The following is a 13,507-nucleotide window of genomic DNA, read 5'->3' as shown; positions in this document are numbered from 1 at the left end:
GAATTCCCAGTCAGAAACTGGCACTATATGGCAGTAGCAAGAAATGAGGGTATTTGTATTCCCAATATACTCTTTGAATTCCCAGTCAGACAATGGCACTGTATACCAGTAGTAAAAATTGTGGGTGCACGTAACCCCAATATATTCTTTGAATTCCCAGTCAGACACTGGCACTATATGGCAGTAGCAAGAAATGAGGGTATTTGTATTCCCAATATATTCTTTGAATTCCCAGTCAGACAATGGCACTGTATACCAGTAGTAAAAATTGTGGGTGCACGTAACCCCAATATATTCTTTGAATTACCAGTCAGAAACTGGCACTATATGGCAGTAGCAAGAAATGAGGGTATTTGTATTCCCAATATATTCTTTGAATTCCCAGTCAGACAATGGCACTGTATACCAGTAGTAAAAATTGTGGGTGTATATAGCCCCAATTCTATTGCTAGGGGACTTGCAGGGTATTTCTGGGGTGAAGGTGGGGGGGCACACCGTTGGAACGGGTATCGGGGTATATATCGGGTATACGGGAATACACTGACAGTGTATTCCATTCAGGATCCTGGGAAAGCTGGGTTGCGGCGATTGAGCCCGTCAGTGCCACGTTACACTGACAAGCTTCTCCCTGGAATTTAGCTCTTACAAGAGCTGTTGGTTGTCTTCTCCTTCCTATCCTAGCCTGTCCCTGCCTACCCAGAATCTAAGCCCTAGCTAGCTGGACGGAAACCTCCGTCCTCGGTGAATTGCAAGCTCAGAATGACGCGAAGCTGGGCGTCGCTGTTCTTTTAAATTAGAGGTCACATGTTTTCGGCAGCCAATGGGTTTTGCCTACTTTTTTCAACGTCACCGGTGTCGTAGTTCCTGTCCCACCTACCCAGCGCTGTTATTGGAGCAAAAAAGGCGCCAGGGAAGGTGGGAGGGGAATCGAGTAATGGCGCACTTTACCACGCGGTGTTCGATTCGATTCGAACATGCCGAACAGCCTAATATCCGATCGAACATGAGTTCGATAGAACACTGTTCGCTCATCTCTATATAGGACATATACCTGATGATATTTTTCAGACAACTGTATGCTTCCAACTTTGTGGAACAGCTTGTAGAAAGCACTTTTCTTTACCAGAATAACTGTGCCCCAGTGCACAAAGCAAGGACCATAAAGGCATTGATGGATGAGCTTGGTGTAGAAAGGCTTGAATAGCCTGCACAGTCCTGACCACATCTCCACTGGACATCTTACGGTAAACTAGAATAGAGGTGGTGAGTTAGGACCTTGAGCCCAACATTAAAGAGGACCTTTCATCAGATCGGGCACAGGCAGTTTGATATACTGCTGGAAAGCTGACAGTGCGCTGAATTCAGCGCACTATCGGCTTTCCCGATCTGTGCCCGGTGTAAAGCGCTATCGGTCCCAGTACTGTAGGGCTTTACAGTCAGAAGGGCGTTTCTGACACTTAGCCAGGGACGCCCTTCTGCCCAGCAGCGCTTATTGCGCTGTGCTCTAAGACTGGGGAGAAACGCCCCCTCCCCTCCTGATAATACTCGTCTATGGACGAGCTGTGAGAGCAGAGGGAGGGGGCGTTCCTCCCCGCTCACACTATACAGAGTGATAGGCGCTGCTGGGCAGAAAGGCGTCCTTGGCTAACTGTCAGAAACGCCCTTCTGACTGTAAAGCGCTACAGTACCGGGAACGATAGCACTCACACCGGGCACAGATCGGGAAAGCCAATAGTGCGCTGAATTCAGCGCATTGTCAGCTTTCCAGCAGTATATAGAACTGCATGTGCCCGATCTGATGAAAGGTCCTCTCTAAAGGGATTCTACCATTAAAACCTTTTTTTGTGGATAAGACGTCGGAATAGCCTTTAGAAAGGCTATTCGTCTCTTACCTTTAGACGTGGTCTCCGCTGCGCCGTTCCTTAGAAATACCAATTTTTACAGGTATGCAAATGAGTTATCTCGAAGCGATGGGGGCGGGCCCCAGCGCTCAGACAGCGATGAAGGCGTCCCCACCGCTGCCAGAGAAGCATCTCCTGCGCCGCCTCCTTCTGCATCCGAAGCGTCATCTGTAATGTCTTCTTCCGGCGCGGGCTCGTAACTTCTAGGGCAAGGGCCTTGGGCAGAGCAGACTGCGCAAGAGTACAGGCCACGGGAAAATGGCCGCTTGCACAGTACTGTTAGCGGCCATTTTCCCATGGCCTGTGCGCTTGCGCAGTCTGCTCAAGGCCCAAGGCCTAGAAGTTAGGAGCCTGCGCCGGAAGAAGACATTAAAGATGACGCTGCGGACGAAGAAGGATGCGGCGCTGGAGACGCTTCTCTGGCAGCAGTGTGGACGCCCCCATCGCTGTTTGAGTGCTGGGGCCCGCCCCCTTCGCTGCGAGAGAACTCATTTGCATACCGGTAAAAACCGGTATTTCTAAGGAACGGCGCGGCGGAGATCACATCTAAAGGTAAGAGACAAATTGCCTTTCTAAAGGTTATTCCAAAAAAAAAAAAAAAAGATTTTAATGGTAGAATCCCTTTAATGTCTGAACTCACAATTACAATTGTAGAAAACCTTCCCAACAAGGGAAGCTGTTTTAGCTCAAAGGGGGACCAACTCCTAATGCCTATAAATATTGAATACTTTTGTCCATATTGGATTGTTATTTCATGATTAATATATACTGTCCATAGAGGCGGAAAAAAGAAAAAATAAGAAAAAAAAATTACCTCGATATATCTTTATCAAAAATCTTTGGGGAATCACACATAATAATAAAGGGGTTTCCAGAAGTTTTTTTTAATTTTTTCTTTCTTTGATATATATTTTTTGTTTTTCTTTAATGTTAAGAAAGGGTCAAAGTGAAGGGATTGTGATGCAAGCATCATCAAGACATCAATGTCCTTGATACGTTAAGTGTAGAATACATAAAAAAATGAGAAAAGAATGTCAGAAAGTCATCTTAGACATGTTCTAGGAAATTAGAAATCCTTAGGTTTCAGGTTTTTACAAAATTCTTAGTCTGTTTCACTTATGTACAATGACTACAAATCAGTTTGATCAAAGATTACAAGGAGGGAGGGGACACAGATTACCAGTTCCTGGCTATCAATAACTTTTGTGAGAGTATATGCTACCAATCATTCACCTTACCCATGGGAGGAGCCAATTCTAGATCCAGGGAAAGCTGCTTTGCAATGAGAGATGACATAGGGTTCTTCAAAAGTGTTGACACAGTAGACCTATAACTTAAGATGGGTCATCGATAACAGACCAATGGGGGTCAAACACCTCGTACCCCCAACCCGTCAGCTAACACCATAAGTCATGGCAGCCACAACTAGCATAGTGTACAAAGTTGGAAGCAGACAACAGAATGTGCAGTGGCTGTTCCTTTTTAGTGCAGGTTACCTCCCATTCCACTAAATAGGGACTCCATTACGGTAACCTGGCGCATCCACTACAAACACTGGTGTGATATTGATAAACTATCCTAAGAATGGGTCATCAATAATGGTAATCTGTCTGGCCCCAAATTTCTCCCAAACCAATAACTGTGCCATGTAAGGGGCTTTAATATTAGCAGAAACATATCCTTATGGACACATACCGATGAAGAAATGCAAAGATCTTTTTTCTGGCAAATCAGCCTACAAGTCCAAGGTCTCATTTGCCTACAGGCAGCCACAAGTTCCCAGGTCCTCCTCTGGAATCCAGTGTTGCCCTTTTTGCTGTAAATGACATGTTCAGATTCTGCCTTTATCTCAGCTATCTGTAGGCAAATCTGACAAGTCAGGCCCTGCTCTCACTGAACTTGCCATAAATAGAGGATTATTCTGCATGACGCTATGTTATGTTTCTGAGCCTACTAAAGACCTGTACATAGCACCATTATTATAGGTTTGGATGGCATTTTGGACCTGACAGACTCCTTTTAAATTCTAGAAAGCCCCTTTACATGTCAAATAACCAGCAGGCCTGGTTAACATTATTCCCAATTACACATATCTACATTTATTGACTACTACAGAAGCATGGCCTATTGCTAAATATCCAAAAGCCCAATAGTATAGTAATACTAGTTCATTTTCCAAATATCCTTGGAAACAATAATTTCCTTGGACTTATCACTGATGGCTAACATCTCTTTGACTTGCCTTGGTAAACTGGTGGTTTAGGGACATGGATTTTGTTAAACAAACTGGAATAATCCCTAAATGGATTCTATTAATTGTCCTTAAGAACTGGCCTGAGAACCATTATGAAAAAGCATGTGAAACTATAAAGTAGAAAAGCAATGCAAACAATTGTATTCCTGGGAACAATAACTGCTACATTTTGGATTTTTCTGACACATGTTCCACTGGTTTACAATCTGCACACTGTGCTTGAATGTGCAAATGTTACATTAAAATTTAATACAATGTAAGTGACATCATTAAACTGGTAAGAATAGATCCCCTTATTCACCCTTCAAACAGAGGGCAAGGACAAACGTTCTGGATTCTTGATGCAGTTTTTGATGCAAAAACTAGATGTGGATCATAAAAGGTAACAACTTATAAAGGGCAGATAGTACTTTTCCTTTTTTTTCCAATTCACTCATAGTTTTAGCTTCAAAAACTGCATTAAAAAACTTGAATGTGTGTCCTCACCCTAACCTATGCACAGCTTTCAAACATGTGATGCCATTTGACTGCCCATTATTGAAAGCTATGGGCTGAATTCCTCCTCAAAAAAAGAGTCACCTAGAAAGGCCATTTATTCTATTCACTGCCACCTACATTAAATGTTTTCTCACTTCATCAAAGAAAAATGAAATGTGATAATATGAAAAACAACTAATGTATATTTCTCAGGGACTGGTATCAATGCATTACAAAAGAAACACTACATTCTGAACCATTTCTGGAGTACTAGAGTGACTAAATTGCCACTATGTAGCAAAGGATAAAGGGGTACTCCAGGGCATCAATAAAGAAGACAAAGTAAAAAAGCAACATCAGAACGGGTAATGCTACATCTGCTGGTAACAGAGCCATGCCTTCCTTGTGACAACATATCCCTGTAACACATGTGATCACACCGATTCTGGCTCAGAACCTCTGAGTATGTGCCTACAGTGTACAGCAGGATACATACATACACTACATATACTACCATCACACACACTAGCTATATGTTTGCTCTAATCTAAAATATGCCTACAATGTTTAGAATAAATATTGGTCTATGGTTTTTTTTTGTTTTTTTCTTTTTGCAGATTGTGAGCACCATATAGAGATCACAATGTACATTTTTCCCCTATCACTATGTCTTTTTATTTTTTTAATGTGGGATGGAAATCCATGCAAACACGGGGAGAACATACAAACTCCTTGCGGATGTTTTTTTGCCCTTGGCGGGATTTGAACACCAGGACTCCAGCGCTGCAAGGCTGCAGTGCTAACCACTGAGCCACCGTGTGGCCCCTAGCCTATGATATGTGTGATTTGTTTGTAAACAATTAAGAACAATATTTCCTGTTATGCTTCATACAGAAGTAAAAAATACTATATGAGTAAATACATCAAAAAATAAACAAATAAATTTCCTGGAATGCCACAAAAGTATCTATATATCAGCTACAATGCTTGCTCTATTCAATAAGTCTATATTCATACTAATGTAGCCACTTAGCAGTCACCAAAAGTCCACAAATCAATCAGTCTTTGACAGCTGTTCTGCATCCGCATGTCATACGTTTTTCACAAATCCTCAAAGGCTTCAGTCTAAGTGATCTGTGAAAAAACGTCCAGAAATCGTTGCATGTTTTGACAGTCTTTTTAAACGGACCATAAAACGAATGCTTTTATGAATGACACCATTGGAATCGATATGACCAATTTATCATGCCCTATATGAGAGTTTTCAGGTGTATAAGGCAAGAAAAAGTTCAGTGCGTGATTGTTTTTTGCAAAAATCATAGCTTTATCATTTTGTACCATGATCAACAAAAAAAAAAAAAAAAAATTGGGAGTAGCAGCATAGAAATCCAGATAGGCCTGTGAGGGGATGCCTGAGTATTTCAGATTTACTATAACGCCGAGACCCTACACTGCAAAAAAGCTGCTTTTTTGAGCCAAAGACAAGAAAGGTTACAGAAAAAAAGGGAAATATATAGGAAGCTTCTTATACTTCTACCATCTGCTCAATCCACTCTTTGATTTGGCTAAAAAAACAAACAAAAAAAAAAAACAGCAAAATCTGCAATAAAAAAAGCTACGTTTCCACAATGTGAGGCCTCACACCAGAAAAGTGGGCTAAGTTATGCCATAAATCTACGTCAGTCCCTGACTGGCTTAAATTCAATTTCTGGCGCAAGGGGCCTCCCACAAAGCGTCTGAATTATAACTAATTACTGCCTTTATTCCGTCCTAAGATCGGAGCTCCACGTGGTATAAATGCGACGGTTTGCCTGTGATTGAAAAGCAGCGGGAAAAAATGCTGCATTTTACAGTCACAGCAAAGTTGTTTGGATTCTAGTTAATCCCATCCACACTTTGTGGTAAAATACACACAGTGGACGTGTTGCCATTTCCAAAACTGTTGCAGTTTTGGAAATTGCAGCATGTCAATTATACCTACAGAATCACAGGCGGTTTCCCTATAGGTATAATTGAAGCAGAAAGTCCACAGAGGAAACCGGAGCCAAAGTGACTAAGACCGGCACGTCAAAATAAGTCAGTCCCAATTTGTATTAAAAAGGGGTCATGTGATGACTTTTCAAAAAACCAGCAGTCACATACCATTTATCACATATGTATATGTCACCACTATTTTTTTTCCCATTTTTCAGCTCAGTTATATCTATAAACAGCAGATCCGGATTCACCAAGTGAGTGAGTGACACAGCAGTGTCTGATGGACCCCATCAGCCATAATGGCAACTATCAGGTTTCAGTTATGGTGTTCGCATTAACAGAAATTCCAGCACAGGTGTGAACCTAACTTTAGAAGAGGAGATTCCATTGCTGACTTCCAGTTGGCTGTCATGTAGATGTGCAGTAGTGCCAAAATGTTGCTTATGCAGAGAGGAGAGGGGAAGCAGATAAGAACAAGCACAATGTGTATAGTATTGACTTACACTCTAAAGCTCATAAGGCAGTTCTGGAGCACAGCTGAGCCCGTGCAATTATTTACAACCCTTATCAGCCTTTCATAGTTACATCTGTTTCTAAGAAAGCTGGGTTACAATCAATAAAGTGCCATTACAGCTTGCCATCTTTTTTCAATGCATTGCCAAGTACTTATGAGATGTTCAAATAATCTGTTTTTATAGAAGGAGGCTAGAAGTATCTTTAGAAGTATCGACTCTTCTGATTCACTACTGCTGTTGGCACAGGTATCTTCCATTTACCTGAGAAAGTTCCCTGAGGATAAAGCCCCATGTAGCAAACCACAGCTGAAAAGCACTACAGGAAAAAACACAGCGGAAACGCATCATTTTGCATTGTTTTTTTTTCTCTGTGTTTTTCTCTGTGGATTTTCCTCCCCTATTAAAATCATAGGGTAACTGTTTGTGCTTCCACAGCTAAAATTGGCATGCTTTTGCCATTCATTTATGAAAACACAGCTTTTCCGAGGCATTTATTTCCCTTTATGTGAGGATGAGATTAAACAAAATCTTCACTTTGCTGGAACTGTAAAATGCAGCATATTTTTTGCTGCGTTTCCACAAAGGCTATGGCCCCACATCAAGGAAACACAGGCGAAAAAAATGCTGCGTTTTACAGTACCAGCAAAGTAAATGAGAATTTCCTCAATCTCATCCATATGCGTGAAAAAAGATGCAGGGAAGGTGCATCTTCTGGAACGCATATGTTTTTTAAAAACACAGCATGTCAATTTTAGATGTGGAATCACAAACGTTTTCCCTATAGATTTAATAAGGATGAAAAACTGCAGAGAAAAATGCAGGAATACCTCAATAAAAACTGCTGCGGGAATAAAATGCTATTCATTTTCACTGCGTTTTTCTTTATGCAGCATTTTTTAGCTCTATTTTACTATGTGTGGACTTATAAAAGCCAAGAGTTGATATAGAAAAAAAAAGGAGAGGTACAAGAACTTCCTTATAAATTCCTATTCCGCTCTTAGCTCAGCAAAGTTTGCATCAAAAATGCAGCTTTTTGTGTGGCCCCAGTCTTAGGGTAAGTTCACACGGAGTATTTTGGTCAGGATTTTGAGGCCGTATCCGCCTCAAAATCCTGACCAAAAAGACGGCTCCCATTCAAAACAATGGAAGCCACTCAGGTCTTTTTTCCGGGAGCCGGTTTGTTCCAGCTCCCAGATAAAGAAGCGAGATTCAGCCTGAAGACACTCCCTCCTCCCTACTAGACCCATTCATTGGGCTTAATCCGGAGCGGAGTGCGCAGCTGGATGCCGATGCAGTGCACTGGCTTTCAGTCACAGCTACCTGTATTTTGGTCCGGAACCTGAGGCCGCCTCAGATTTTGGACCAAAATACTCCGTATGAACTTACCCTTACATTAGCAATAGATGACTTTGTAATGTGATTTTTAAATAAAGGGGTTTTTCAGGCTTAATAAATAATGAAAATCATTTAGGTAGGTTATCAATTAAAGATTGTGGGGTCAGACACATGGGGGTCCTACCAAGCAGCTGTTTGAAGTACCTGCAGGGTTCAAATGGGCGCTATAGCTTCTTCACTACTTGGCAAGCACAGTGCCGTACTCTGTATTGGCATTGCAGTTCAGACCATTACAGGTCATGCAATCAATAAACTAGCTTTTGAAGCGAAAGCAGCCATCATGGAGAAAACCCCTTTAAGAATATCAGGTGAATATCAGACCTAATTAGATATGTAGTTGATATAATATTCTATTATATTTTTACCAATCCCTCCAGGCCAGTTTTCTGATGAAGAGGGATGCTATTGTGGTGAACATTTGGCATAAGGCCCTCTCTTGCAAAAACCGTGTGCCCCGCTCTGCACCTCACCTACGAGAAGGGTTTGCAGTAGGTATTCCAAGTGCATTGTTTCTGTGATACATTCCCAATTATTTGCTTCGGTGACAGAAATCATGATACTTGTATATCACTACACAACTAGACAGATTTGACGTGCTTCACTTAAGAGGACAAGCTTATTCCTGGTCACATGACCCAGTTGTGGAACAGACGAGCAGATAACTCAGAAATGCAGTAAGAAGATTACCTTTGCTACAATTTACGTCATGTGATGGTCAGGGAATACCATTTTGGGAGGAGTTCTACTTTAACAGAAAGTTTAAGGGGACAATAAAACAAAATATAAAAAAGAAACAGAATATAACAAATATCCACAGAAGATCTTGCAAGGTTTTCAGAAAGCTACAGAAACACATGGTTTTACTGAAATCTTCCAGATCAGCTAATGTGCACCAGAATGAGATCCATGCTTAGGCAGGCTTAGTTACCATTAAGACCTTCTTTTTTTGGTCCATTTTACCTATCATGGATGGCCATTATAGTCTAAAGGTCAGTGAAAAAAGAAACAGGCAGCATACAGAACTCTTTTGTTTCCTATCCATTTTTCGGTGATCAAACTCAATACCAAGTGTAGAATCTTTTTCTAAAACTAGTGGATCTGTTTTTCACATACAAATGAACCACTGACACATAAAATCAGTATGTCCATGTACTATTGTAAGGCTTGGTTCCCACCACCATTGTTAATGTCCGTTGCTGTCTTGTGTCATAGAATGACAGCAACGGACATTAAACTGTTGCAGGGAAGGGACACTGGTATATTACTAGCTAGACAGCCAGTTCTGAAAATGGCTGATGGTGGATGATAAATCTGGCGTTTCGTATTTACACCACCCATTAGCTGGTGTGCTTTAAACGGATTATCATCCTTTTATCCATAAAGCCATCAATTTTAGATTGAAGGGTATCTATCTGTAGACGCCTCAGCAGAGCAGCTTTTCTCAGAACATGGATCTCCTAATACTGTTATCGTGCCAGGCACTGTATTGTTCACTTGCCATAATTTAATAGTAGCTGTTATTGGTACTGCAGCAGCGTCCCATTGAAGCCTAAGGGAATCCAATACAGTGCCCACAATTGCTGATATCAAGAATACAGCTAGTGAACAGTGCAGCGGCTGGCATGTAATCAGTCTGGTCACATTTAAGTTATGTCCACTTATTCTGAGAAGTCATACCCACATATCTAGCCCACATATCTACCCACAAATCAGAAAGATTTTAGCTCAAACTAGATGCACTAATATATATATATATATATATATATATATATATATATATATATATATATATATATATATTGGGACATGCCAAGATGTGCCTAAAACATGGTACATTTACACCACAGTCTAGTCTTAACGTCAATAGTAAATGTGCCCTATTGTGATATAATATAAACATGGCTGCCTCCTACACTTGGCCTTTATATTTTATTTTTAAAGTTCTGAAAGTGCGATATAGGCCAATGAAGTAATAAAAAGGAAGGAGATAATTCAAGGTTTTGGTTGTTCTTTTTTTATTTGGCTTGTATTTTATTTCTAGTGAACTAGTATGACAGAGGACAATTACATATACTTGTAAGTTTTTTTTTTTAAAGTAAATACACTTTAAATATTCATGAATTACCCAAATTGGCCCATTGCTTGTATGAACATCTACACCATCAGACTTCCATAAGAAATGGGCAGATTCAGATCACACACAGTAATCCCAAAATAGAAAATACGCACAAACATCAGTGCGATCCACTTAATAATATACCGAAAGGAAAAATCTACACACATTTCTGGATATGCATCATAAATAACATAACATTACTAGGAAATGAGGGCCTAAATGATGTAGATAATGCACCTTGGCAACAGTTCTGGTAGTTAATATAATTCACTGTAGCATGTAATCATGAATAACTTATGACACAGGATGGTCTGAGGATGGGGACACCGGGGCAAACGTTGGGTCCTGTCCAATCATATAAAGTGTCTAGCTGTATTTCTTTCTTTATCCTGGCCCTGGCAACATTGGCACTACAGAACCCAAGATAAAGAATGGGGACATGGCCAGAAGGGACAGGACAAAAAGAACCAAAGCAATGCGAGAGACAACATAATAAAACAGAAACAAACAGAGACAAGGATAAAAGAGATGGGACATTGACACAAATCAGGTCTGAAAGCAGATTAAGACAGAGAACTGAGGAGGAAAATGGCACATGGAAAATCGGAGACTGTGACATAACTCCTTGTAAAGATGATGGAGAAGACAATGTAAGAAGAGGGGTCAAATGGTCTAGTGGGACAGAAGAACCAGCAGAAGACATTTATAGCATTACTTTTACATCAGACCACTGAAAGGTGCCAATAAAACATTGGATGTCATGGCTGCTTTGGAAACATAGTTGCTTGGCCTTGATGTACATGTAATAGTTGACCATATCATTGGCTAAAGTAAAAGGTGGGATATAGCTATCTTCTAACTAGCATATGCATGAAGACTGACATATAAAGCTATCAGAGATGTCAACACCACTAACCATAGTGTTGTATTTATTAGGACATGTCTAAGTCCCAGAAAAAAACAAGGGCTGTCCCTACCCATCTCTTGGCTACAAGCTGGGACCCTTAAATAATAAAGTCACCAACACAGGACTCAGACATGGTTATCAAAATCCAGCCTATAGACCAGGACAGGAGAAAGAATTGATGGTGGCCATCCAATATCTATCTCAGGATGATACACCTACCTCAGATGGCAACGGTGCAAGATGCAGAGTATATATTTATCAGCATCAATGGCCCAGTATAAAACATGATATAATGGGTGACCATTACCTATCCCAAGCTAGAAGGCATGAAAATCAATACTAAAGCTACCTTTGATGCCAGCAACACAAAATGCATTGTGGCCCAGTCTAAACATAGGTACTATAACAACATATGCTTATTTTACTATGGGGGCTGCATCAGAAATACATAGCAAAAGGGAATTACTGAAGCTTTCATTTCCAGCTGCTACATCTCACACATCCAGAGGTTAGAGGGTCTGACAGAAAGCTATGGCGTACAACAGCACCGTGTTACATGAGACGTTACATCTAATACCAAGTCTGTATACACAATGCACACACAGGCACAATATATACACAGCTACATATACACCAACCAGTACTGAGAGATGTGCACTGGATATTGGGCAGGGAAATAGCACATTATACTGTAAACTCATACAGGCGATAGATAGATAGATAGATAGATAGATAGATAGATAGATAGATAGATAGATAGAAAGATCTGGGATGGATAGATAAATAGATTGACAGATAGATAGATAGATAGATAGTTCAATCTGGGATGGATAGATAAATAGATAGATAGATAGATAGATAGTTCAATCTGGGATAGATAGATTAGATAACATAAGATAAGATATATAAATAAATAGCTAGATTAGATAACATAAGATAAGATAGATAGAACAGATATTAGGTAAAGGTGAGGTAAATAGATAGCATATTACTGTACACGCCATATACAGCTGTATACACTCACATACATCCATATGTACTGTCTATCTGTCTATACTGTAGCTCCAGTCACTGCACTCACCTTATATCATGTCTGCCTCACAGGAGTGTCTTCATACTTGCTCTTAGGTCGGGCTGGAGCAGAGTATACAGGACATTGGCAATGTATATAGTGCTGGGATGGAGCTGTATCTGGGTGCCGGTGTATACAGCGAGTATCACTTATGTGCGCAGCTCCAGTATATAGGCGTCATTCAGGGCAAGCATCCCTCATACCCGCAGAGCCGGCTACCACCCCAGTCCATGGCAGGTCCAGGCACACAGGCTGCACAAGATGCTGTGAGGACAGCAGGGCTATCACAGAGCCCAGTGAGGGGCGCCACACGCAGCTCTCCCGCCAGCACTCATGCCACAGCTCCACAGTCCTTCTTCCCTTTCGCAGGTGGAATGTGATGGCGGGGGAGGAGGCTGAGCAGACTTGCAATAATCACATGGATCTTCCCGGCATCCTGCCGCACAGTGCTAATCTCTTCCTGTCTGCTGCTTCTTCTCCCTTAATTCTGGGGATCAGGGGTCCCTGTGTATGAGGAGCTGATGTCTCGGTGTCCTTGTGAGGAGGAGGAGGAGGAGGAAGGCTCGTCTGCTTCTCCCTCCCTATCTTATCCTTTATCTGGCAGACTGGTCCAGCTGCTGCCCCTCCCAGCAACTGCTGACTGCAGAGATGTTGTGTTTCATCAGCGTGTGCATTCTGTGTCCTGAGCGCCCATGTCTTGTGGGCCTCGTCTTCCTCAGGACAGGGGTGTACACATAGGGTATGGCAGCTTATGTGCAGTGTGGTCATAGTGTGCCTCAGCTCTTATGGCATCACCTTCTTGCCAGTGTATAGTATGGGCACTGACTACACTTATAATACCAGGCAAATAGATATTCTGGGACAATTCTACATACACACTTATTATTGTTGTT

General features: G+C 41.3%; 1 protein-coding gene across 1 annotated transcript in view; it reads right to left on the bottom strand.

Moving 5' to 3' along the window:
- Nucleotides 1-13,223, bottom strand: part of LINGO1 (leucine rich repeat and Ig domain containing 1) — a 245,330-nt gene extending 232,107 nt beyond the window's left edge. The window contains exon 1 of the mRNA XM_075273688.1: nucleotides 12,624-13,223. The gene's annotated coding sequence lies outside the window, so the exon portion shown is untranslated. The remainder of the gene's footprint in view (nucleotides 1-12,623) is intronic.
- Nucleotides 13,224-13,507: the final 284 nt, after the last annotated feature.

The sequence above is a fragment of the Leptodactylus fuscus genome, chromosome 5, assembly GCF_031893055.1.
Source record: "Leptodactylus fuscus isolate aLepFus1 chromosome 5, aLepFus1.hap2, whole genome shotgun sequence".
NCBI classification, from domain to species: Eukaryota; Metazoa; Chordata; class Amphibia; order Anura; family Leptodactylidae; genus Leptodactylus; species Leptodactylus fuscus.
Note: the sequence above shows the minus strand (reverse complement) of the source record. Positions and strands in the feature narration are given on the sequence as shown.